General features: G+C 46.2%; 1 protein-coding gene and 1 long non-coding RNA gene across 5 annotated transcripts in view; one reads left to right on the top strand and one right to left on the bottom strand.

The window, feature by feature from the left end:
• ROBO3 (roundabout guidance receptor 3) overlaps positions 1-25,534 on the bottom strand; it is a 358,202-nt gene that overhangs the window by 220,914 nt on the left and 111,754 nt on the right. The gene's annotated exons all lie outside the window — the stretch shown is intronic.
• On the top strand, positions 401-7,923 carry LOC307204000. Its single transcript, XR_013833439.1, has 3 exons — positions 401-1,740; positions 5,130-5,298; positions 5,548-7,923. It is a non-coding gene; the product is annotated as an uncharacterized lncRNA (long non-coding RNA).

Below are 25,534 nucleotides of genomic sequence, written 5' to 3'. Positions count from 1 at the left end.
GGGCGAGCGCAGCACTTCTGGAGCGACTCCGAGCCGAGCAAGCACGTCGCTGATGCTGAGGTTGCTCCGGACGCCTGGCTGGTGCTTTGCTCGCCCGGGCGCGATAGCCGAGAAGCCGCCACGCCGTGGAACTTGCTTCAACTCCGTTGCCCCGGCCCCTTTGTCGGGCTGCTGGTTCCCCCAGCGGCGGCTGGAAGAGACGCCAACCCGCCTCGCCCGGAGGACGCGCGGCTCGAGAGGAGTTGGCTGCGGTCGAACGGGATGGGAGGCGGGCGAGGTTTGGCTCCGGCGCCAGCAGCCACGCCGGAGGGACGCGCTGCTTCCCCGCCCCTGTCGCCCCACGGACGGGCAGGGGGGGAGCGCTCTCGCTGGCTCACGCCGGATCAAGTCGCCAGCCAACGCGACTCGACTTGAATCTGGAACCCGCTCGGGGCGCAAGGGCAATTCCGCACGAAATAATCACAGCCCGTTGAGGTCCTCGGTTGCCCGCCTATTCCAGTAATGTTCTTGTTACACGCGTGTATGAGAAGGGAAACGCCTCCGCTAGCGTGCACCGTCGTCATGTGAGAAGGCAGGGTGCGTGTTCTGCCCGTGTTAGAACAAACGCAGGGAGGTGGGAGGGGCAACGCGGCAGCTACGTGCGACCTACGTGCGAACCTGAGGACGAGTCCGACTAAGGGTTTGCTGCTGCTGTTCTACTCTCTCACCCACGGAGAGAACTGTTTGTAGTTCACTAATTGGAAGCTGGCGAAAAGTGAGCTTTCACCATCCAGACGTTCAGTGTGCACGTGTGTGGGATAGCTAGGATCACACCTGTTATGCACCTGACCTCCACTGGTTCCCCTAAAGAACCCTTGCACATAATTGAGCTTTCTCTTCATGATACCCTGGAAAAGTGAGGGTCCTTGTCACATGTGCAGTTTGCACACACACCAGTGTATTCACACATTAAGCCAAAACATGGGGAGCAAGGCAGCAGGCTTGATCCTGCCCTCTCCTGTCCATACACCATCCACTTTTAATATTATGTCCAGAACAAGGTCCCTAACTGCGCCTGAAGAGCCCACAGGTGTACAACTTAGACGTGGGATGGACCTTGTGCACATCTTCAGCTGAAGGTGTGGAGATGGATAGGAGGAATATGGCTGTGACCTCAATTCCACTCTCCACTTGACCCCCATTTTTCACTGTGAGCATCTACATGGAACGATGGCAGTGTATATAGGTGTTTTCCTCCGTCACTGTATGCCCGTGGAGGAAAAGTGACACATGGGATGCAGCCTGAAAAGAATTGCTCCCCTTGGGTAGGTGCAGAGTCTCTAAAGACATTGGGTGGAATTATTTTGCTCATTCAGTGCAACCAGTCTAGGTGGCAGACTACACTGCTTAGCATTCAGCAGAGAAAGCTGTTGTTATTATTCCCTAATGCTGCAAAGGAGAGGTGCTATGACAAGCCATGCCCTTTGATTTGGCAGCCATGCCCTCCAATTCCAGATATGTGGCCTGTGAACTTTGCAATGGATTAAAGAAATGCACTCTGTGTATATTGAAAGACTCTTTCAGTCCACAGGTGAGATAGTCTTCATTTTGCCTTAGGACAGGGGGTTCCATGCTTTAGTTGTTTTTATAAATTTAACCGATGGCACTGATTCTTCCTTATTTTGCATGATCTAGGTATGCGAAAGTCGATTCTGGAGATGGGGCCTGCTTGGTGAACCCTAACTTAAACCCTCTACAGAGGTTAGCCCTGCGGCAGCATCTTGCATTTGCTATGCTTCTGGTTTAGTGCTGAATTAGCAAAACAAGGAGCAAAAAGTGGTCCTTGCAACATGAATGCTGAAGCCGTCACCGTCAGTCTACAGACAAGGATTAGGGAAGCCACTGAGAGGTGTCAGCTTCTTTACACACACACACACACACACACACACACACACACACACACACTCCCCCAATGTAAGAAATAGAGAAATGAATTCTAGAGGTGAAGTTATATGGATGAAGTCTGCTAAAGCAAATACAAAAAAAAAGCATCTTAAAAGGCTAGTGTGCAAAAAGCTTTCAAGGACAAGAGTCCTTTTCATCGGTTTACAATTGCGTAGATCAGAATAAATGCTCTGACTGTTCAATGTCATAAGACTCTTTTTAAAGGAATATGCTTATTATAAGAAAATATCCATGAGGGCTATGGCATGGATCCAGACCAAGTCCTATTTAGAGTAGACCCATTGAAGTTTATAGGCATGAGTCAGTTAAGTTCTTTATTTTCAAAGGGTCTACTGTAGAGGCTGGTTGGCCACAGCCCAATCAGCGGCGGAGCAAGCCAAGTGGGCACCTGGGGCAGCGTGCATGCCCTGCGCCCAGGGGCAGGGCCAGCCGCCCGCGGGGCAGGGCAAACCAGAGCAGGATGCTGTGTGGGGCCTCTGAGGTGTCTGCCTGCCTTCTCCCACTCAGCCGCCCTACAGCTGAGGGGGATGTGGTGGGCGGACCGTTTGGGGCAGCACGGAGCCTGTGGGTGTCCAAGCCACCGCGTCACTCCCAGGAGAGACGTGTGGCTCGGGCGCGGTGAGTGCCACCTGGCATTTTGTCACTCCTCTCAGTGGTAACACCCAGGCCGGCCGCCCCCCCCCCCCTTCCTCTGCCCCTGAGCCCAATATTAGTTGAACCTGAGTTCAGCTAACTTAGTCTGGATCCAGGCCTTATGAACCCATTCTCTCTAGCATCACAGGGAGATAGCAAGATACCTTCTGTGTCTTTGACAGCTATCATTATTATGGACACCGTAAAGACGTAACAGGTGTATTATGGTACAGTCATACCTCGGGTTGAAGTAGCTTCATGTTAACTATTTTCGGGTTATGCTACGCAGTGACCCAGAAGTAACGGAGCGTGTTACTTCTGGGTTTCACCACTCACGCATGCGCAGACGGTAAAAATGATGTCACGCGCATGCGCTAAAGTGGCGAATCGTGACCTGCAGACACACGGGTTGTGTTCGCTTCAGGATGCGAACGGGGCTCTGGAACGGATCCCGTTCACATCCAGAGGTACCACTGTATAAGCTTCAAATGGACCAAAGCCCATTTTCTCAGATGGTTGATTTTGCTGAAACCATCTGCACTATACGGTTAAAACTGTTTCATACCACTTTAAGTAGTCATGGCCAGGGGTGCCATGTCCTTGGGGCCAAGCTCTTTTGGGTTCCCCAATGGCAACAGCAAAGGCCAAGCACCAGAGAGGAAGAGCTGTCAGCCGTTGAAGGCATGCTGGCGCTGCATTTGGCTCTGCCGCAGCTCCTCCAGACATGCTGATGCGATGTCACGTGATGTGCAACAAGCGTGTGATGTCACACACACACACAACGCTGGCTCTCCTAATCTTTGGCACAAGTTGGTGCCTCTGGTCATGTCCTCCTCCAAGAATCCTGAGTGCTGAGAGTTGTTAAAGGTAAAGGTAAAGGGACCCCGACCATTAGGTCCAGTCGCGGACGACTCTGGGGTTGTGGTGCTCATCCGAGGGAGCCGGCGTACAGCTTCCAGGTCATGTGGCCAGCATGACTAAGCCGCTTCTGGCGAACCAGAGCAGCGCACGGAAATGCCATTTATCTGCCTGCTGGAGTGGTACCTATTTATCTACTTGCACTTTGACGTGCTTTTGAACTGCTAGGTTGGCAGGAGAGTTGTTAGGAGGCCTCAATTCCCCTCATAAAACTACAATTCCCTGAGTAGTTTAACAGTCAAACCCTCTTCCAAAGGAACTCTGGAAATTGTCACCATGTGAGGGGAATCGTTTGGTCAAATTTTGACCATGAGGTCATTTTTAAAAAGCACATCTGCCAGCCAATCACTAGACCTGTGGGGGTTTTCCTTCTGCTGGGAACAGGCTCGTGAAACCAAAGCTCAGTGCTGGGCTGAAAACCTTTTTTTTAACAGCTTCATGCTGCTCTTTAAACCTCCAGTTTTGAAAGGCTCAAAGAGCAGCATGGCGCTGTTAGCAAACCTGCTTGCCCCCATGCTTCTCTTTAAGTCCCTACAGTCAGTTTTTCAAGGTGCAACATCACCTGGCATCACTATAATGTCAGGTGATTGGCAAGTGGGCAACCCGACCCACCTGTCAAATTTGGCCTTCCAGGGGTGGGGAGTTAAAAGATTCAAACCCACCCAAACTGGCTCTGAGTTTCAGTGCCTAGCCCAGAGTTACATTATGATATGATACGATATGATATGATATGATATCTTTGTTGTCATTGTCCCATACAGAACAATGAAATTGAAAAATCTGCATAAGACATTCAAAAACCCCTAAAAACCCTGAAACCCCATTTTAAAATACAATACAGTGGTACCTTGGGTTACATACGCTTCAGGTTACATACGCTTCAGGTTACAGACTCCGCTAACCCAGAAATAGTGCTTCAGGTTAAGAACTTTGCTTCAGGATGAGAATATAAATCGTGCTTTGGCGGCGCGGCAGCAGCAGGAGGCCCCATTAGCTAAAGTGGTGCTTCAGGTTAAGAACAGTGTCAGGTTAAGAACGGACCTCCGAAACGAATTAAGTACTTAACCCGAGGTACCACTGTATACTCCTATAGAGACTCCTTATACTGCGTTTAAGTTAGGATAAAGCAGATGGAGAGGCCATAGTCCAATAATGGATACTTCATGAGCCAAAGATCCCACCCAGCTTCATCCTGTTCAGAGTCCTGTTCACCGCTGAGTATTTTCCACTCAGCATTTTCCCTTCACAGAATATCAGGTACCAGGTATAAAAGTGACCTCTGCCTGAGACCTGGATAGCCTCTGTTGCCAGCAAGTACAGCTAGTTCTAAGGTAGCTGGACCAATACCCTGGATCACCACAAGGCATCTTATTAAATTCTTACCTCGGGGGAGATGAATGTACTCTCCTCGCAATGACCAATTGGCTTTACAAAACCTACACCTATGCACCTGACTTTTTTTTTTCTCCCTTTGAAATTTCTGGGGGCAAGGAGAAAAGAGTTTCCCCAACTTCCTCAGCTGGTTTGATAATATTGCTCCATGGATCACTTGTATAGTTTGGGAGGTCGTGGCAAATGCTTGGCCTAAATTGACCTTCCCTGTAATATGAAGCCATTCGTTTTTGTCCTTGCAGAAACAGAAACAAATCAAACCGGGACGCAGGTACCCACTTGCCCTGCAGACCTGGTGATTCTGATGAAGAGAAACCACAGCTAATGAGCTGGCAAGTGTCATCTGCTAACTTGTGCAACAACTCATTAAGGGCAGGCCTGGGACCCTGCCCCACCCCCATCACCACCCAGGTAATTAAAAAGCTGCATGTCAATAAACAAGACACACACACCTCCCCCCCTTTTTTTTAGTTATTATGACTGTGGTTGTGCCATGCCAGGGTGATGCACAAATTAAACACATGTATACACACCAAAGCTAAACTGTCAACTCTCAAGGCTTGCATAAATGACAGCTAAATTGGTTGGGGGGTTTCCAGAAAGAAGAGAAATCAGGTGAGAATGTGCATTTGATTTGAAAATATGCATTAATGTTCGCAGTTCGCACACTCCGGGCTGCCATCAGAATCCAGGTAGCGAGCTCCCTTGCGGCTGATTTTCCAATGTGCTCTTTTAAATGGAAGTGAAAGACTCAAAGAGGAGGGGATACCAAGCGATGTAGGAGTTTTAAGGAGCAAGCATCGTTGTCTCTTTTGGACTCCGCCACCTGCACTAATTGTAGAAGCATGAAAGGATACAAAAATTGCATCCTCAGAAACCCTGGCACTTCAGGCTAAAGGGTGGGTAATAAATCAAATTATCGTCATCATTTCTGAGCCTTCTCCTCCCCTTCAACATCTCCCCTGCTATCAGGACATTTTGAGGTGATGCAGTTTAATATAAACACCAAGATTTTTCCAGGTTATGACAAGTAGCCTCCTCTCTCACACACACAATGCCTCAGGCCCTTGTGAACCTTCTGTCCTCTGTCTGTGGACTGCCCTTCTCTTCCATCTCAAGATACACTTCTTTCAACTCAAGTCTCAGCCTGTGCTAAGCTGAGGTCAGCGCTTGGTCAGCAGGTACCATCGCTCAATATATTTTTTTGGGGGGAGGGGTGTAGTTCTACACTTGATTAATCCTCTTTTAAGCAACGCTATTACTTTTTAAACGTGTCACCACTGTTCATGTGACCTTTAACCCCTCAGAAGAAGCCCGGCAGGCTTTGCCCTGGCAAATGATATATCCATCTTTTATGTACCTTTCTGTAACAGTATCTAATGCAGACTTAAGATTCCTGCCTTGTGATAAATACCAATCACCCAGGTTTTCAGTTTCTGGAAGAGCGAAAAGAAAAACAGTTTCTGCACAAATTTTCCTCCCCCCCCCCGCCCCCATCAGCCTCTTTTCCCATTTCAAATGGGGGGGGGGAGCCTGCAAGAGTGATGGAAAGGAACAGAATAGCTGTTGATGAACGAAAGGCAAAGATGAAATCTGTTGCAATGTCGACAGACTTGAATATAAAAATGGAACTGACATTCGTCAGCTAAAGAAATCAGACAGATTATTCACCCATTCTTCTTATTCTGCCACCAAGTCACAGGCCAGGAGCTGCTTCAGGGATCAATCCTGCTTCTTTCTTTCTTTCTTTTCTCTCTCTCCCCCCCTTTCTTTTCTTCTGAAAAGTACTAAAATAGATCAAGATGGAAATTGCCATTTTTATAGCACAAGGTTCTCTCTGCAGAAGGTTTTGGCCAAATAATTAAGTATCCAGCAATTGTAGAAACTTGCAGGGAATTAATGTTCATCAGTTAAGCCAAGAATGTGATAAAAATGCAAATCTGTTACTAAATTAACAGAGAGCACCAGCCTCCAGGTATAAAGAGGAGTGATTTCGGCATTAAATCGAGGTGCCTGGCTTATTGGAGCCCCACATGAATGAAAATTAGGGGCTTGCCAATGCTAACGATGCAGGAATGGAGGTGATTCCACCATTCCCTTGCAATTGACCTTGGGGTGGGGCAATCCACCTGAAATATGTCTTAGGAAAGAGCAGGGAAGAGTAAGATTATTTCAATCAATGGCACCATTGTATAGAATAGGAATGGAGAACCTTTGGTCCTCCAGATGATGTTGGACTCCCAGCTCACACCAGTCCTAACCAGCATGACCAATGATGGGAGATGGAGCCTAGTAACACGTATTGGTGTGCGGGGGTTGAGGACAAAGACCCTTCCCCCTTTGGAAAGATGGACTCAGACTATATGGTATCAGTAATCGGATGACCACAGGTTCCCCACCTCTGAGAAAGAAACTGGTTGTGTGCAATAAGGAGCATTGCTCAAAAGTTGTCAAGGTGTTGCCTTCAGGGTTAGTTATAGAGCGCCATACAACTCAGATGCAGAAGGACATTGAAACATTTCCGGATCAGGCCAAAGGTCCATCCAGCCCAGGGGTGAGGAACTTGTGGCCTTCCAGGTATTTCTGGATTCCAGCTCCCATCATCCCACCCAGCATATCCAATGGTTGGTGTAACGGAGCTGAACTCCAGCCACATCTGGAGAGCCACAGGATTCCTCCTCCCTCCCCGATCTAGCCCAACATGGTATTTCCCATAGTAGCCAACCAAATGCCTCTGAGAAGTCCCCTTTGAACTTGAAAGATTGGTAGACATAACCTTGAATTTGAAGCTCCCTATGCTACTAGACAGCATCTTAAAAAGCAGAGACATCACCTTGCCAACAAAGGTCCGTATAGTTAAAGCTATGGTTTTCCCAGTAGTGATGTATGAAAGTGAGAGCTGGACCATAAAGAAGGCTGATCGCCAAAGAATTGATGCTTTTGAATTCTGGTGCTGGAGAAGACTCTTGAGAGTCCCATGGACTGCAAGAAGATCAAACCTCTCCATTCTGAAGGAAATCAGCCCTGAGTGCTCACTGGAAGGACAGATTGTGAAGCTGAGACTCCAATAATTTGGCCACCTCATAAGAAGAGAAGACTCCCTGGAAAAGACCCTGATGTTGGGGAAGATGGAGGGCACAAGGAGAAGGGGACGACAGAGGATGAGATGGCTGGACAGTGTTCTCGAAGCTACCAGCATGAGTCTGACCAAACTGCGGGAGGCAGTGGAAGACAGGAGTGCCTGGCGTGCTCTGGTCCAGGGGGTCACGAAGAGTCGGACACGAATAAACGACTAAACAACAACAACATGCTACTAGAATCTGGTGGCAACCAATTCTATAAATGCATGATGTTCTGTGTGAAGAATTTCCTTTTGCCTGCCCTAAAACTCTTACTGATCAGTTTCATTGGATGACATGCCCCCCAAAATTCTAGTATTATGAGTGGGAGAAAAACTTATCTCTATCCACTTTCACTGTGCAGTGCATAATTCACACCTGACTCCTACCAGTCTGATGTGGTCGGGCCCCTCATCTAAGGCTGGTGTCAACGCTATTGACACCCCGCAGAGAAATAATCAGGATAGGAGCCACAAGGGGCGTTCTGGAAAGAGTAGGAAAGCATCATCTCACACAGTTGTGCCCTCAGGAAGGTCTGGGATTTCTGCAGGAAGTAATAATGAAGAAAATATTGCTTCTTCAGAGTGGAGATGGGGGGGATGCAGTTCACTTCATATTTTAATGAAAACCGCCTAGTTCATATTTCCCAAAACAATAGATGACCTGAAACACAACTTTGAAATCTGCAGTTCTCTTAAAAACTTTTGTGGCACGGCTCTCCAAGCAAAGAATGTACCCATTGCTATAGTATTCATGGGGAAAGTTCACAAAAATGCATATATATCTGGGAAAATAACATACAGATATGCATAAAATTGGGGGAAATTACTTACAGAAATAGATTGCATTAAAACTGGTTCACTGGAATAAATGTTAAAATGCTAATGAATTCTTGTAAAAACTTTTTTAAAAAAAGCAAACTGAACTTAAAGATTGGGAAAATGAAAAACTGAAGTCAACAACTTCATCCATGCTTATCCACAAGTGAAGATCCTAGTTATCCAGAGGTCGATGAGCTTCCTATTATTTCCAAGTCCCCCAGAATTGATATCGCTGTCTTCTGCCCTCCCCATAATTGCCTGCAGCATCGCATGGAGTGTCATAGAGGTGCCAGCTAGTTCCACAGCTGTTTTTATTGCTTTGTCTCGACTCAAGTAACAAGTGAAAGAGCAAAAAAGGGGAATAGAGCGCCTTTATGTATGTGCAAACTGCCCCCCCCCTCAGTCACAGAATAAATACAGTCATCTCCCACCACTCAGATGAGATCGGGGACAAGGTGCTGTATGCATAGCAGAAGGTACAACATCCAGGCAAGCTTGAGCCTCATCAAACCTCACTTCTCAGGGGTAAGTGGGTAGTGGGACGTGGGTGGCGCTGTGGGTTAAACCACAGAGCCTAGGACTTGCCAATCAGAAGGTTGGCGGTTCGAATCCCTGCGATGGGGTGAGCTCCCGTTGTTCGGTCCCTGCTCCTGCCAACCTAGCAGTTCGAAAGCACGTCAAAGTGCGAGTAGATAAATAGGTACCGCTCTGGCAGGAAGGTAAATGGCGTTTCCGTGCGCTGCTCTGGTTCACCAGAAGCAGCTTAGTCATGCTGGCCACATGACCCGGAAGCTGTATGTCGGCTCCCTCGGCCAATAAAGCGAGATGAGCACCACAACCCCAGAGTCATCCACGACTGGACCTAATGGTCAGGGGTCCCTTTACCTTTACCTTTTACAGGGGTAAGACTGAAGCTCAACTAGCCTAACATCCTATCTCAGCTTGTAAGCTGTCTCTCTAGAGGGGAGAGGGAGCCTCTCTAGGCTTGTAAGCTGTCATAAACATGGGCTTCCATGAAGGTTGGGTGAATAAAGGGATTCATCTCGGTTTAGGGTTAGGGTGGGACTGAGCTGCTAGATCTCACTCAGCCCAGGATGGAGGCAGGCCGAGTCCTGCAAAAGGAAGTTTTTATATCTCGTCTCCTAATATGAGCAAGTTCCAGTAAGAAGGTTATGAAAACCAGCTCCTCCAGGATTATGCTTTATCAGTTATTAGAGCCCTCCTCTGTTATGGGAATCTTCGCTCGTGATCTTACTGTCCCCAGACAGGAAGGCACCAACAAATCCTGGTGCTATTCCATTTCTGAGAAGATAGGAAGCTGCTGTGTACCAGGTCAGACATTTGGTCTAGGTGGCCCAGTACTGTGACTGACAGTGGCTATCTGGGGTGTCAGATGTGTTTATGCAGGTTGGGGTGAGAAGGGGGCGACAGAGGACGAGATGGTTGGATAGTGTTTTCGAGGTTACCAGCATGAGTCTGACCAAGCTGCGGGGGGCAGTGGAGGACAGGAGTGCCTGGCGTTCTCTGGTCCATGGGGTCACGAAGAGTCGGACACGACTAAACGACTAAACAACAACAACAAAAGTATGGTGGGGTGGGGTGGGGTCCTCCATATCCCCTACTACCTGATCCTTTTCACATGGGAGATGCCAGGGACTGGGAGACAATTTTGGTCTGAAAGGAGAAAAAATAATAATAGAACCGTACAATTGGACAAGGCCACAAGGCTCATCTAGTCTAACCCCCAGCAATGCAGCAATTTTTCATCCAATGTGGGATTGAACCCACAACCCTGGGATTAAGAGTCTCTTGCTCTTCTGACCAAGCCATTATCTATTAAGCAAAAAGAAAGAGGAAGAATGAACAAACTTGGGACCTTTGCATGCAGAAGACATGTGCTCATCCTCTGACCTGGGCCTCCCCTCCATTTTCATGAAATAAATGCCTCTTTTCATCAAGTGTCTGAGGCCTGATCCAAGCTTTCAAACAAGCAGCATGATGGGTAACACTTAACATGAAGAATATATCATCTTAGAGGAGGAGGGGGGAAATGCTGAACGTTTATATAGCACTCAAGTGTTGGAAGTCCTTCATATGCCTTACATAGTTGCGAACTTCACAATTACTATTTACCACAATTCTTATAGTTATTGATTTGAATTGCTATTGTTGCTGCTGCTGCTAAACTCTTATAAAGTGCTGAATATTTTCCAAGTGATATAAAGTACGTATATGGAAAACTAAAGCAGTCCTTGCCTGCAGGCTCCCAATATAATAAGATGTGATACAAAAAGGAATAAGGAACAGGTTCCTCAACTCTCCAGGGCGGATCTGAGGGGGGCATGGGGAGGGTATAGAAGGGGTGTTGTTGTTTTCAGTTCTGCAAGTAGAAATCCTTGTGCTGATGGAACATGTTAATTGGATACCTGCCCCGTTCTCACAGTGGCCAACCAGATGCCCACGGGAAGCCCCCAAGCAGAACCTGAGTGTAAAAACATTCTCCCCACCTGTGATTCCTAGCACCTGGTATGCAGATGCATGCCCCCATCAGAAAATACTATCCTCAGAAAAGACACACACAGTGGCAGCATAGGCTTTGGGATCTAGATGCTCCGTAAATTCCACACTGGGAGGGCTCAGACACATTCGTTTGCTGTGCACCATCAGAGAGTCCTCATGCAGGTTTCCATTTGCATTCAGAAGGCCACTGTCAGAGACCAAGCTGAGGAGAGCTACTCTGATAAGGAGCCTCCCCCTCCCCCTGCTCCTGACCAGGATCATGAAGCTGACCAGGAACAGTGGAACAGTATAGATTTGGAGCAGCGGTTTGCAGAGGGACATAGTTCAGAAGACAACAGCTGGGCAGAACTGAGTGGGGAACAGCTAGAAGAAGAAGAAGAACAGGGAGAAGAGAATTAACAGACTCCCTTTCGCTGGAAAGTGTCCAAACGATCAGTCCAAGGTCACGGAGAGCAGATAAGGTAGCTACACAGAAGGCCAAATGGTTGTGAGATCAGGTTGCCAGATGAGAAAGTGACGGGGGTGGCTCGGGGGGAAGTGGGTGGAAACTTTAATTGGGAGCACCTTTCCTCCGAGAATGGAGTCTTTGTTCTTTCTCTGTGAACATTAAAAACCTCTTTAACTGGTAAGAGAATATTTTCGCTTTTTTCTGCTTATCCACGGCCAACGGGAGGGAGGAAGCAGCTTCCCCAAAGCCTGACAGCCACCCCTGTTCATCTCCACCACAGGACAGTATGAAACACTGTCCCATCCATAGCTGCCATCTTCTTAATGTAATTGGAGGGCTCTGCGCACCACCCTGACGATGTTACGACGTTGGGCGGAGTGAAACATAGCAGTGACGTGGCCCCAGCAGCTCCTTCTGAGCCAGGGGTCGGGGCAGCGCATGCCCAGGCAGATAGTTGGTGGTGGTATCAACAGCATGGTCAGGCTTCTTGCTCTGCCTGCCTCTCTTCCCTCCTTCCCTCATGTGCCGGCCAGGCGCCTGCCTCTCCAATGCCCACTGCCAGTGCCTGCTGGCCAGGTGCTTTCATCAGTGCTCTGGCTGCAACTATGGTATTTGGGGGGTGGCCCCCAAAGAGGCTGTTGCCCCCACCACCTTCTTTGCTGGCTTGCCCACCTGCCCATGTCCTCCTTGGCTGCTCTGTGCCAAGCCCCATGGAGGGAAGGATCAAGCAAGCAAGGGATGAAGGGACAGGCAGGGTGGGAAAAATACTGTGGGGGTTGAGCCCCCAGAGGAATTGGGGGGGGCAAGGTATCCCAGCTCCATAGAGTTGGCAGGTATGGCTGCATCTACTCATTTTGGTCTTGTGCAGTAGCCTTCAGCTAGTCTCTGCATCTTCCTTTTTGTGTGTGCCCCCCCCCCCCGCAATGTGATCTTGTGGCATTTGTGCTGGGTGTGCAAGCCCCCCCCCCATTCTTTTATTCATGGAGGCTGTTTTTCACCAACAGAATATTGGAGCCCTCATTACTGTCTCAAGGAATCTATTAACTAGTAGTTAACAGTACAAAACGATCCAATTTGCCCTGCCCAAACCATGTGTGATCTAAAATACAACCATCCTTCAAATTTTGCAATTCTCCTAATTTTACAGAGCAAATCTGCAAGCAAAATAGGCACATGAAAGCTTGCATATCAAGGGAAAATATGCACAAATACAGATACAGAAAATAGCATGCAAAATTGCATTATGTTAGGTGAACTTGTGTGCAAAAATGTGTAGGTTAGGCAAAATTGTGTACAAAAATGCATATATTAGGAGTAATGCCCACAAAAATGCAAACAGATATTCATGGATTTTTGTTTTTGTTTTTAAGCAAACTGAAGTCAAAATGGGGAAAAAGAGAATGTGAGAGAAACCAAGGGTGACAGATTCATCCAGCCCTGCTTTTAACTTTTGGAGCTCAGCAGAAAGTGATATTCGTAACACACCAGACTTGTAAATGCCCTCAGACTGCAGAATGATTTCTCCTCCAGGTGGATGTTCTATATTCTGAATCATAACATTGCCTTTTTATCACAGCTTCAAACACTTTTGATTCTGCATATTTGGTTCATTTTAAGCCAATTAAAGACACTTGTGAGAACAAGCACCGAGTGATTTCTAAATTCCTCACTTAGCCGTCTAGGAAAATTTCAGCCTCATCATTCATCGTCAGTCTGCAGGAGCTGGAGCTGATCCCATCTATAATTTCCTCCTTGGTTCTGAGTTCCATGTGTCCAATGCTTTTACGCCATCTTCATAATGAAAGTATATAGCTGCCTTAGCTCATTCTGTTGAAATAGCACATCGCAATGCTACCTCTTCCCTTTTGCGCTGCCCTGTGTAAATCTTAGCCATCAATTTTTGACATTCTAATTATGGGACTCCAAACAGTTATGCTCAGTAGATCATAATCCCATCTCATAGCTTCACTACTCGAACTCTCTCGTTTCCATTCTCCTTCCTCTTCTGTATAGAAATGTAGGTAAATTAATATCCCTTTCTATTAAGTTTTTTATATTTTTTTTGCTGCAGGATGATGTCACCATTTGGCTTATTTGGGATGCTTGGAAATCTATACCGCACTTTTCATCTCAGCTCCTTGTCCAGCCTTAACTTGAACTTCCTGATCTAATTATTTTAATCGCTCATTTAAATGTTTCAATTGTTATGCTTTTTGACAAGCTTGTTTTATTGCATATTTTAATTATGGATGTTTCACTGGAGTGTGTGTGTGTGTGTGTGTGTATGTGTGTGTCAATTATGCACAGATAGTTTATAATTGATTTTGTACTTGTAAACCACTTAGAAGCCATTTTGGTCACATAAGTGGTATGGAAATTAATTAACAAGAACTCGGTTTGAACCCTGCTAACGTGAGCCACAGGAGCCAAGTTCCATTCACATGGTCGCTTTTGGTGATTGATCTCTAGCCATAGTAACTGGAGGGTTTTGATGGACTGAAAGTGTTTGGGGTCAAATCGTTGTCTGAAATGGTAAGCCAGAGAGGGGGAGCCTGTGGTCTTACACAAGTCACATCCAGGATGGCCAAGAGTCAGGGATGATGGGAATTGTAGTCATCTGGAAGGCCACTAGTTCCTTGCCCCCATGGGCTTGTAAACTGTCATAAACATGGGCTTCCATGAAGGTTGGGGGATTAAAGGAGGACTAAAGGGATTCTAAAATGAGGGGCACATTCCCATTCTCTTTGCTCCTATCACCCAACTGGTTCCTGCTAGTACTTTGTATGTAGCAGCTGAAGGATAACATAACAAGGGATAGACGTATCCATCAGCTTTGTTTTCTCACACTTTCTCATTTGTCCAGTATTCAGCGGGTCACATTTTCACAAGAGTTTGGGATTCTTTTAAAGTCCTCCTGAAAATTCACCAGCCTTTTAGTGTGAATTTCTCATAAGACACACATTTGTGTGTGCAATATTGCTCAATATACACATTTTTACAAATCAAGTAGAAATGCACTTTTGTATGCTGTTTTTACAAATATATGCATTTCAACACACATTTTACCCCAATATATGCAATTATGTACATTAGTTGGCTGAAGAACTGCATTGCAAAATTTGGAAAAGTGTAAATTTCACAGGGTGGTTATGTGAATTTTGGTTCATGTGTTGTTTTGGAAAGTATACATTGGGTAAGTTTGCTTCTGAATGCAAACAGAATCAAATTACTCCCAAATCTCTAAACATAATGCAGGATAGTGTCCTCCAAAGGGCTAAATTGGACAAATAGGATCTCAGTTTGTAATTTGTTTATTTTAAAAAAGCAGTCAATGGTGGGGGCAATTGGATTGAACCTATCAGCACAGGGGTAGGGGAAAATAGGAATCTGTCTTATAGCAACTTATATCATTGGTCCATCTTGCCTAGCACTGATTGGTGGTGGCTCTCTAGGGTTTCACACAGGAGCTATTTCCCAGCCATACCTAGAGATGCCAGGGACTGGACCTGGGACCTTTGGTGTGCAAAACATGTGCTCTGCCACTCAGCTACAGCTCCTCCCTGACCCATAGGAACATAGGAAGCTGCCTTATACTGAATCAAACCACTGGTCCATCTAGGTCAGCCTTTCTCAACCTTGGGTCACCTGATGTTGTTGGACTACAATTCTAAAATGAGGGGCATTCCAGCTAGCAGTACCAGTGGCCAGGGCTGGGGGGGGGGGGGAGTCCAACAAAATCTGCAGACCCAAGATTGAGAAAGGCTGACCCAGGTCCATCTCGTATTGACTGGCAGCGCCTCTCCAGTATTTCAGGGAGGAGTCTTTCCCAGTCCTACCTGATGCTGGGAACTGAACCTGGGGATTGATACGACCCTGTCCTACGCACCATAGTTCTGATAAAAATATCCCCACCAGTTGTTACATATCCTACACTATCAGTATCTCTCCTTCTGTTTCAATGGGGCCAGCAGCATGGAAGCAAGTTAACTGTGCTACATCTGCAACCTGAAGTTCACACTAGAACATACTTGACAGTTCTTTGAGGAAGGAAAGGTCACTAATGGAAGACTACAGTGGTGCCTTGCAAGATGAAAATAATCCGTTCCGCGAGTCTCTTCATCTAGCGTTTTTTTCGTCTTGCGAAGCATCCCTATTAGCGGCTTAGCGGATTCGCGCTATTAGCGGCTTAGCGGCTATTAGCGGCTTAGCGGCTATTAGTGGCTTAGCGGCTTAGAAAAAGGGGGGGGAAGGGAAAAAACTCGCAAGACTCACAAGACGTTTTCGTCTTGCGAAGCAAGCCCATAGGGAAATTCATCTTGCGAAGCGCCTCGAAAAACGGAAAACCCTTTCGTCTAGCGGGTTTTTAGTCTTGCGAGGAATTCGTCTTGCGGGGCACCACTGTAATTACAAATTGTCTTTGGGGTGGTGTTGTCTTCAGATACCAACCACAGAACACCTGATAACGTTTGAACATCACTGGTGGGAGGGACCACAATTTGGTGGTGGGGTACACCCTTGGCATGCAGAAGGCTCCAGGGTCAGTCCCTAACACTTCAAATAAAATGATCAGGAGGCAGATGATGAGAAAGATTTCTGCCTTGAGATCTTAGAGAGCCGCTGTCAATCAGAATATACAGATGGACCAGTATTCTGACCTAGTAAAAAGCAGATTCCTAGGAAATTAGCACCTTACCACAAATCTTTTGGGAAGGTACATGGTAGCATGCTGGAGTATTCCCTAGCGCAAGGATAGGAAACCTGTGGCACTCTAGATATTTGGTTGGACTACAGCTCCCACCATCCCTGACCATTGACCATGTTGACTGGGGGCTGATGGGAGTTGGAGTCCAACAACATCTGGAGGGCCACAGGTTGTCCATCCCTGCAATAGGGGAATGTCCAATATATATATTTAAGGTAGTTGAAGATGGAAAACACACTCCTCCAGTAACAATGCATCCTATTGTCCCAAGGCACCCCTCCCTACATCACCTCCTCATCTCAGCACCTATTGGCTCCCACTCATGTCAAGCATCCTTTGGACTCCATCCATTGCAGCTGGCCCTTCAGAACTCAAGATGACAAGCCTAATGTTCAGTGGGGGGTGGGGGGTGTAATAACATCTCTAATTACAGGAGAGGCATCCAGAGATCTTTCCAGATTCTTCCTTAATTGAGCCATTTTAAAAGGGAAACTGTCAAACGCTACACACTTTCGTTTGATTGCAATCGTCTTCTGAAAGCCTGGAGATGTAATTCCTCTCCCTGCTGTTTTCATCCCTTTCCATTTGACAGGCGATGCTATTTTCCCTCCTCTCCTTGGGAAGGCTGAGCCAACATTTCTCTACCTCCTTCGTTCGTTTCTTTGTGGAGGGCACCAGGACCGCAGGATAATGCCAAGATAACACTATTGTGAGCCTAGGTCCAATATACCACCTAGCTGCCTCTTTCTTCAGCAAAACACAACCCCTCACCGGCCCCAAACATAAAGGCTAATTTTGGCATGGTTTAATAGCACAGTCTGGTTCAATGGCCATGTACATTGGTGACGCTTCACTGATTTAAAAGGGATTACACTAGTGTAAATGGAGTCCCACGTAAACTGCTCAGAATAACAGAAGACCATGATCTGCAATACTGATTTATATATGAAGATAGGCAAAGATGGTGGTGATGAAGAAGATAACAGACACCACTAATCCATTATACTGACACCCCACCCTGGAGACGAAGGCTCCACGTCAGTGGGAAAGGATTGAAGTATGTACAAAGCAGCCCCTGAGGTCGCAAAGATAGATTTCTCCGCTTCAGTGCACTGCAAGGAATTCAAAGCTACAGTCCTGCAATGCTAGGGCTGTCCCACTGACTTCTATGGCTCTGGTCCAGAATAACTGGTTTGAAGATCGCTGCCAAAACAGAAACCCAGAAACTGGAAATTGAAATGCCTATATCTCCCCTGGGAGCAAGGTTTTTCTCTAGCAATGCCAAGTGGCTCCTCTGCCAAGGACGTTGCTTGGACCGATTTTACACAGCACGAGTTATAATTACATTCTCGGGGAAACAAACAAAGTCAGTTGACAGTCCGTGTGTCAAATGAGCCCCATGAAAGAAGTCAGTTCTCTAAGCTTACAGTAATGTTACTGCACCTATAAGCCATATCTCTCTCATGCCAATATGTTCCAATGACGCAACTGACCATGGTCAAAGTTTTAACTAGTTCAGCTCAATATGAATGGAAGCCCTGGGCAGTATTCAACTAACACATGTCATCAGTGCAAGGATTTCTACGTGTGCAATGGGACTTTCTCCCCCTCCTCTCCCCACATGCAACCTATATCCTCCCCAAATCTGCTTCAGAGGGTTTGGGAAACCCCTGGGACAGATTTTGGTGCGGTGTTCGGGGAAGAAAAGGGAAGAATGTTCCACTGCTCATCAGAGGCGCCATCTCACCCTCAGAGTTGTGGGTGCCCATTGCCATAACACAGTCACATGACATCACAAGCCCATGCCTGCATGTACACGCACTATGTGCAGGTGTGTGCATGTAACATTAGATATCTGTGCTGCAGCGGCAACAGTGGCACCTCTTCTTCCTCCTCTCCATAGCCAGCGAAGCACCCTTTTCTGCAGGGAGGGACTTGGACACAGAGGCAGAGAGACTCTACTTCCGTATCCAAGCTCTCCCCTCCTGGAAAAGGATACCTGTCTGTCTGTCTGTCTGTGGAGGATGGAGCTGAACTGCTTCTCTCTCGGAGACAGCGCCACTGCCACCTGCCAGCTTTCCTCATCGACTTTGTGGGTGCCCAGCCCCCACAACTGTATTATTGTGGGTGCTCAGGCCCCCACGGCCCCCTGGAGTTGGCTTCTATGCTGCTCATGAAGAAATCCTTGCCCTGATGGTACGTTCATATAATACTGTGTCGGATCTGCCAACCGCTCAGTTACACTGGCTAGAGAAAATTAGTCAAGCTATTTTCATTTCAGTTCATGCAGTTTGATGTTTCACAGGAATTTAAAACTTAAACAAAGAGTCCTATTGCACCTCAAAGGCTAGCCAATTTATTACGGCTTAAACTTTCATGGACCGAAGCCCACTTTTGTCAGATGAAAATAGGATGGAGGATCTTGAGAAGCTATTTGCACACAGCTCTAGTTCAAGCAGCCTGTAACATAAGCTTGCTGTGGTTTGCAAGTAACTGCGTGGATAAAAACAAGATACTCGCTCTTTGTCCAGAGCAAGCGAGAGGACCCTACACCAACAGCTTTCCGTTCAGATTCAAGGTACATCACGGCAAAGTTGGATCCACTCCTGAAAACACACTTTCCCAGCCAGCAGAACCCACCAAGTATTTGATATTACCGAATCAGCCTTCCAGTCTAATAAGACACTCAGAACCGTGAGAAGAAAACACGTTCCCGAAGAATGGAAGTTCTCAGGCCCAACATTCATTTCCAAATTGCTTGCGATGCACGGTCATTTGTGGATATTAACCCCCCTCAAACAAAATTTCAAAATCTCTCCCTCTTTTGTGCATCTGCTATAAATCCACGATGAAAATAGGTTGTAGAAGGAGCCTGGGGGATTTAATTTAATGTGGCATCGTTCTAGGAAAGGGATTGGCAGTTTGGCCAGTTTGCAACCTGTTCCCATTAGCTGATGGCATGCTTACTTGACAACCTGACCTTGATTAGTGCTGAACAGCTAAAAGGGATTTGAGGCTACAATCCTAAGAACCAGGGGCATTGCTTGGTTATTAAAAGACCTGGGGCACTAGACTATGCCACAGATTTGTATAAAATTTGTGCATGCTAATTTATATGTATAGGTACAAATTTGGGCCTCTGAGCAAATTAAGGTGGTGGTTGGCCTGCTAGCAGCTCCCCAGCACTGCATTTTGCAGTGCATTGAGCTGCCCTCTACACAAAGTTTCTTAAGACAATTAATAAGGGACAAGAGATGCAGCCAGCAAAACCCACCAACATGAAAACTCACCCGTCCCCTAGTGCAAGAACATTTGCACTAGTGGACAAAGAATGCTGGATATAGGCCATGATGTCTTTTTCTTCTTCATTGCCTGGTGTTTACCTGCACCAAGGACAAGGCAGAAAGATTAAGATGCTGATCTGACATCAGATTGATTACACTAAACTTCAGTCCTGACACTTAGCTGTGGATGTGTGTGCTGGGGGAGAAGTAAGCCCCATTTAACTCAGTGGGAATCTTCATAAATGTGTATAATACCGGGCTGCACAGCACATTTAATAGCAAACTGTTTCCTGATTTGTGGCTGCAGCAAGGACGAAATGGAAGTCAGATCTTTGGTCCATTTAGCTCAGTGTTCTCCACATACTGACTGAGCTCCAAGATTTCAGAAAATGGTCTTCCTCCATCCCTATCTGGAGATGCCTGGGACTGAATCTGGGATCTTTTGTTTGCAAAACAGATGCCCTACCCCTTCACTAAGGCCTTTCCCCCAATTTGGCTGAGCAATAGAGAATTAACCCTAAAACTCATAAATAAGTGGTACCTAACCCCTAGGAAGTTGGCAGTGATAAATCCTGGCACCACACCAAATTGCTGGAAGAGCTACCCCACACAGTACATATCTCCACATGTAGTGGGGATGTACAAAAATACAGCCCTTCCGGAATTGGATATTCCAGAAAACTAATAAAATAACAAAACAGCAGTTTGAAGTCAAACCAGAATTAGCTTGCAAAACTTAAAAATTGGAAAAGCAGCAGCGTCCCAACTAAAACAGACTGGTTATCTAAAATGATGGAATACTTCCATATTGCCGAACTAACAGGGAGGATAAGAGGAGACATGGTACAAAAAGTGAATAAGGCGTGGGCTATCTTTAAAGAATACATCAAAATTTATGTGGAAAAAGTAGAATTTATATGTGGAAGAAGCAGAATACATATATGGCTGGACTTGTGATCCTTTCATATAGCCAAGGGAGATTGTTAACTTCTGGCCTGGGATCATGGGATTTCACTGTCAGTTACGTGACTTTTATAACAGAAATACACCACTATCATACAAAGAAATACAGACTAAACTAGGAAACTTGCAAACCCCTTGGCTGCTACTCCACCAAATCTGCACTATATATATATATATATATATTTGTAAACCGTAAACCCAGTTACCCAGTAAGGCAGCCACAAGACCACCAGCCCCATTTGAAAGGCTTGTAATATCCAATGAAGTATATATCTGCAATCTATAAAATTCTACTCAGTGCATCGGTGGGTTCACTTGACCCTATTAAACATCATTGGGAAAGTGATTTCAGCTATGAACTTGACCTAGGTCAATGGAATAGACTTTGGACAAAAAAATGCTTTGAGTCTATTTTGCTGAGCAATAGAGAATTAACCCTAAAACTCATATATAAGTGGAACCTAACCCCTAGGAAGTTGGCAGTGATAAATCCTGGTACCACACCACGTGGCTGGAGGGGCTGCCCCACACTCAGTACATATCTCCACATATGGTGGCAAGGTACAAAAATCCAGCCTTTCTAGAATTTGATATTCCAGAAAATTAATAAAATAACAAAACAACAATTTGAAGTCAAACCAGAAATAGTTTTATTAAATTTAAACATAAATTATTATCTTCACTTTGAATCCCCTCTCCCACGTTCATCAGTATACAAATACTTTATGTTGTTTCATTGGTAACATAAAAGGAAAAATGATTATTGCTCATACTTAATCTAAGCACAACTACAAGGTCTCCTGATTAGGCATTTTAGCTATGTGATGTTGAATGTCTGTTCTGTCCTGTTTCCCTTTTGTTTTGTTATTGCTTATATTTAAAATACTCCATGAACCAAGAACTTGAAGACTGCCCACTAATAATGAACCATATGTCTTAGATGTCGCTGCAAATTTATTATGCTGTTTTTGTGATGTACAAATGACATTAGAAGACTTGATCTGTTTATTTGTCTCATTTATTATTCCTATGATCCTTGTTGATAAAATCCAGTAAAGAGTTATTTAAAAAAACAAATACTGAATCAATGCCAGAAATATTCATGAGATTGGCTTACATATCATGTGGTCTTTCCTATATCTGCATATGTACATATACACTTTTTTAAAAAAACAAATCTGTTTGTTTAGCCCTGGGGTCCTCTCAGATCACATTTTTTGGTTCATGTTGAAAGATTTTTCTTTATAGCTATGAGGCTTGGAAAATGACTTTGGAGAAAATGAAATTTGAGCTTGCATGAAGTAACATAGCCCACTGAACATTAAGGATGGAAAAAACCCTAACATTTTGAGACTTGCAGTAAAAACTGCAAAAGCTGGCAACGGTGGCAGTTCAAAATGGATTAAGGGCAGAAATGTTTGGCAAGATTCCCTGTAGGCTTTGCCAGAACTTTCTTTCAAAGAATCCTTGTCCATTGTTCCCCCTCCCCACCCTCCGTGATATTCATGAGCCCATATGAGCTGACGCAGGGGAGACCATTTAAGGGTATTCATATTCCACTGGGTAACACTGGCTAGTTTGTGGTGGTGTGAGCTGGTTACCGGGATTCTTGCAAATATTATTTTGCTTCATAAATGTAACACCCATTAGTGGAACACTGGGGTTTTAATTTCTTTTTAGAGCCTGAAGCTAGTCCACACCTTGATTACACAAATCTTAATTTGGAAGACTGGATAATTAAGCCACACCTCCTTCTTAAACACATTGGGTGGTTCTTAGGTGAACCTTTGGCTAAGCATGTGCTAAAGTTATGGGGGAAAGTTGGAGCAAGTCATGGACCTACATACTCCCCTCTCCACTTCTCCCCCATAACAGCCAAGAGAAGAGGATTGGAAGCTTTTCTTGTCTTAGATTAACCACGGTTTAGGGTTATGTATAGGTTTAGGGACGCGGGTGGTGCTGTAGGGATGCGGGTGGTGCTGTGGGTTAAACCACAGAGCCTAGGGCTTGCCGATCAGAAGGTCGGTGGTTCGAGTCGCCGCGACGGGGTGAGCTCCCGTTGCTCGGTCCCTGCTCCTGTCAACCTAGCAGTTTGAAAGCCTGTCAAAGTGCAAGTAGATAAATAAGTACCGCTCCAGCGGGAAGGTAAACAGCATTTCCGTGTGCTGCTCTGGTTCGCCAGAAGTGGCTTAGTCATGCTGGCCACATGACCCGGAAACTGTACACGGCCAATAAAGCGAGATGAGCGCCGCAACCCCAGAGTCGGTCATGACTGGACCTAATGGTCAGGGGTCCCTTTACCTTTAGGGTTATGTACAAACCATAAACAGTGGTTAACATTAAGTAGGACTAGTGAAAACAAGTCAGCTTCATAAATCACTCTGGACTTATTTCCATGAGCCATAGTTAAGATTAAGCACTATTTGCCCAGGTTCAGACAATGCGGCAAAGCAGCAATTAATCTAAACCAAAAGCAAACTTTTCTCAATTCCTCCTTGCGACTATGCTGGAGAGCAGAGTTCCCCAGAATGAGGCTCACCAACAGGGGCAGCCCGAGATGTTTTGGCGCCTGAGGCATAATGCCTCACAGCTGCCCCTTTGATGGGGACATGAGACTCTGCAAGAGCTTCCCCGCAAGGAAAAGCCCTTGCGAAGCCGGGGCCCCCACCGGGCTGCTGGGCTCTGCACCGAAATGCCTCCCTCTTGCCAACATTCTCAGTCAGAGGGAGCCTTTGGCAAGGCTTTGCTGCATGTCACCCCTGGTGGGGTGAAGACCAACATGAAACCACTGGGTGGGGTTATCCGGAGGTTCAGAGTACGTTGTCAGCAGTATGCTGGTGACACTCAGCTCTATTTCTCCTTTACAACTACAAGTGAGACAGTGGAAGTGCTGGACCAGTGTCTTGTCTCAGTAATGGACTGGATGAGAGCCAACAAACTGAAGCTCAATCCAGATAAGATGGAGGCACTCTTAGTGGGTGGTTCCCTAGACCAGATGGGTGGGGAATTGCCTGCTCTTGATGGAGTTGCACTTCCTCTGAAGGAGCAGGTTTGTAGCTTGGGGGTCCTCCTGGATCCTTTGCTGTTGCTCGAGGCTCATGTGGCCTCAGTGGCCCAGAGTGCCTTCCATCACCTTCGGCTGGTGGCCCAGCTACGCCCCTATCTGGACAGGGATAGACTAACTATTGCTGCCTATGCTCTGGTAACCTCAAGGTTAGATTACTGCAATGCGTTACATATAGGGTTGCCTCTGAAGATGGTTCAGAAACTTCAGCTACTGCAGAATTCAGCAACCAGGTTGCTCACCAGAGCAAGACAGTTTGAGCATATTACACCGATCCTGGTGCACTGGTGCACTGGAAACTGTACTGGCTAGTTTCCAGGCTCAATTCAAAGTGCTAGTTTTGACCTATAAGGCCTTAAACGGCTCAGGACCACAGTACTGCCTCTTTCCATATAATCTACCCAGACCCTGAGATCATTTTCTGAGGTCCTTCTTTGTGTGCCTCCTCCTTGAGAGGTCCGGAGGGTGGCAATATGAGAACAGGGCCTTCTCTGCAGTGGCTCCCTGTCTGTGGAATGTTCTCCCCAGGGAAGTTTACCTGGCGCCTTCCTTATACACCTTTAGGCACTAGGCAAAAATGTTCCTTTTCAACCAGGCCTTTGGTTGATCTGATTGACATCCTATGCCCTTTTAAAATGTGTTTTTTTTGGGGGGGGGCTATTGGGTTGTTGTTTTTATTTTTATTATGTATTTTGTTGTTTTATATCTTGACTCTATTCTGTGAACTGCCCTGGGACCCCCAGGTATAGGGCAGTATAAAATAAAATAAGTGAAACTGTGCTGTTCTGCCACCGCCACAGCCTCGCTTACCTGGAGCAGCAGTGGAAGCAATGAGGTGGGCAAGATACACACCTGGGATGGCTGCTTCACCCTGTCTCACGGGTGGGCTGGCTCTGCTCACTGAGGCTTAATCTTAAAACAGTAAACTATGGGTTAGCATGATGTCCACACCAGGCCATCATGTCTCAGCTTCAGCAGTCCCTTCTGAAAAATGGCAATAATGGTGGTCTACCCCAGAAGGTTGCTGTGAGAAAAAAACATAATTAAGGCTATCCCACCATTAGTTCAAATGATTTGCAACAATGCTTAAGGTAAAGGTAAAGGGACCCCTGACCATTAGGTCCAATCGTGGCTGACTCTGGGGTTGCGGTGCTCATCTCGCTTTCTTGGCCGAGGGAGCCGGCGTACAGCTTCTGGGTCATGTGGCCAGCATGACTAAGTCGCTTCTGACGAACCAGAGCAGCTCATGGAAACGCCGTTTACCTTCCCGCTGGAGTGGTACCTATTTATCTACTTGCACTTTGACGTGCTTCTGAACTGCTAGGTTGGCAGGAGCAGAGCCCGAGCAACGGGAGCTCACCCCGTCATGGGGATTCGAACCGCCAACCTTCTGATCAGCAAGTCCTAGGCTCTGTGGTTTAACCCACAGCACCACCCACGTCCCTTCTGCAACAATGTTTAGCCAGGTACAAATGCTATTTTCACCTTACTTTATACCATTGAATCCACACACACAGAAAGCATAATAAGACAGAGCCCTTGGCAACATCTAAAAGAAGAAACTTCTATGGTTCCTCTCTCTCGGGTTCACGGTCTTTGGGCCACAGCTTTAAACATCTTTTCCAACTGAGCTGTAGCCAGTTGGCCTCTGAGCTACATTCTTTTCTAACACATTTGCTTTCCCTAGTTTCTTTCTTTCTTTCTTTTTGATGTTGCAACGAATGTT

Source organism: Podarcis cretensis (genome assembly GCF_951804945.1).
Source record: "Podarcis cretensis genome assembly, chromosome: 15".
NCBI classification, from domain to species: Eukaryota; Metazoa; Chordata; class Lepidosauria; order Squamata; family Lacertidae; genus Podarcis; species Podarcis cretensis.
This window is presented reverse-complemented; position numbering and strand designations above follow the sequence as displayed.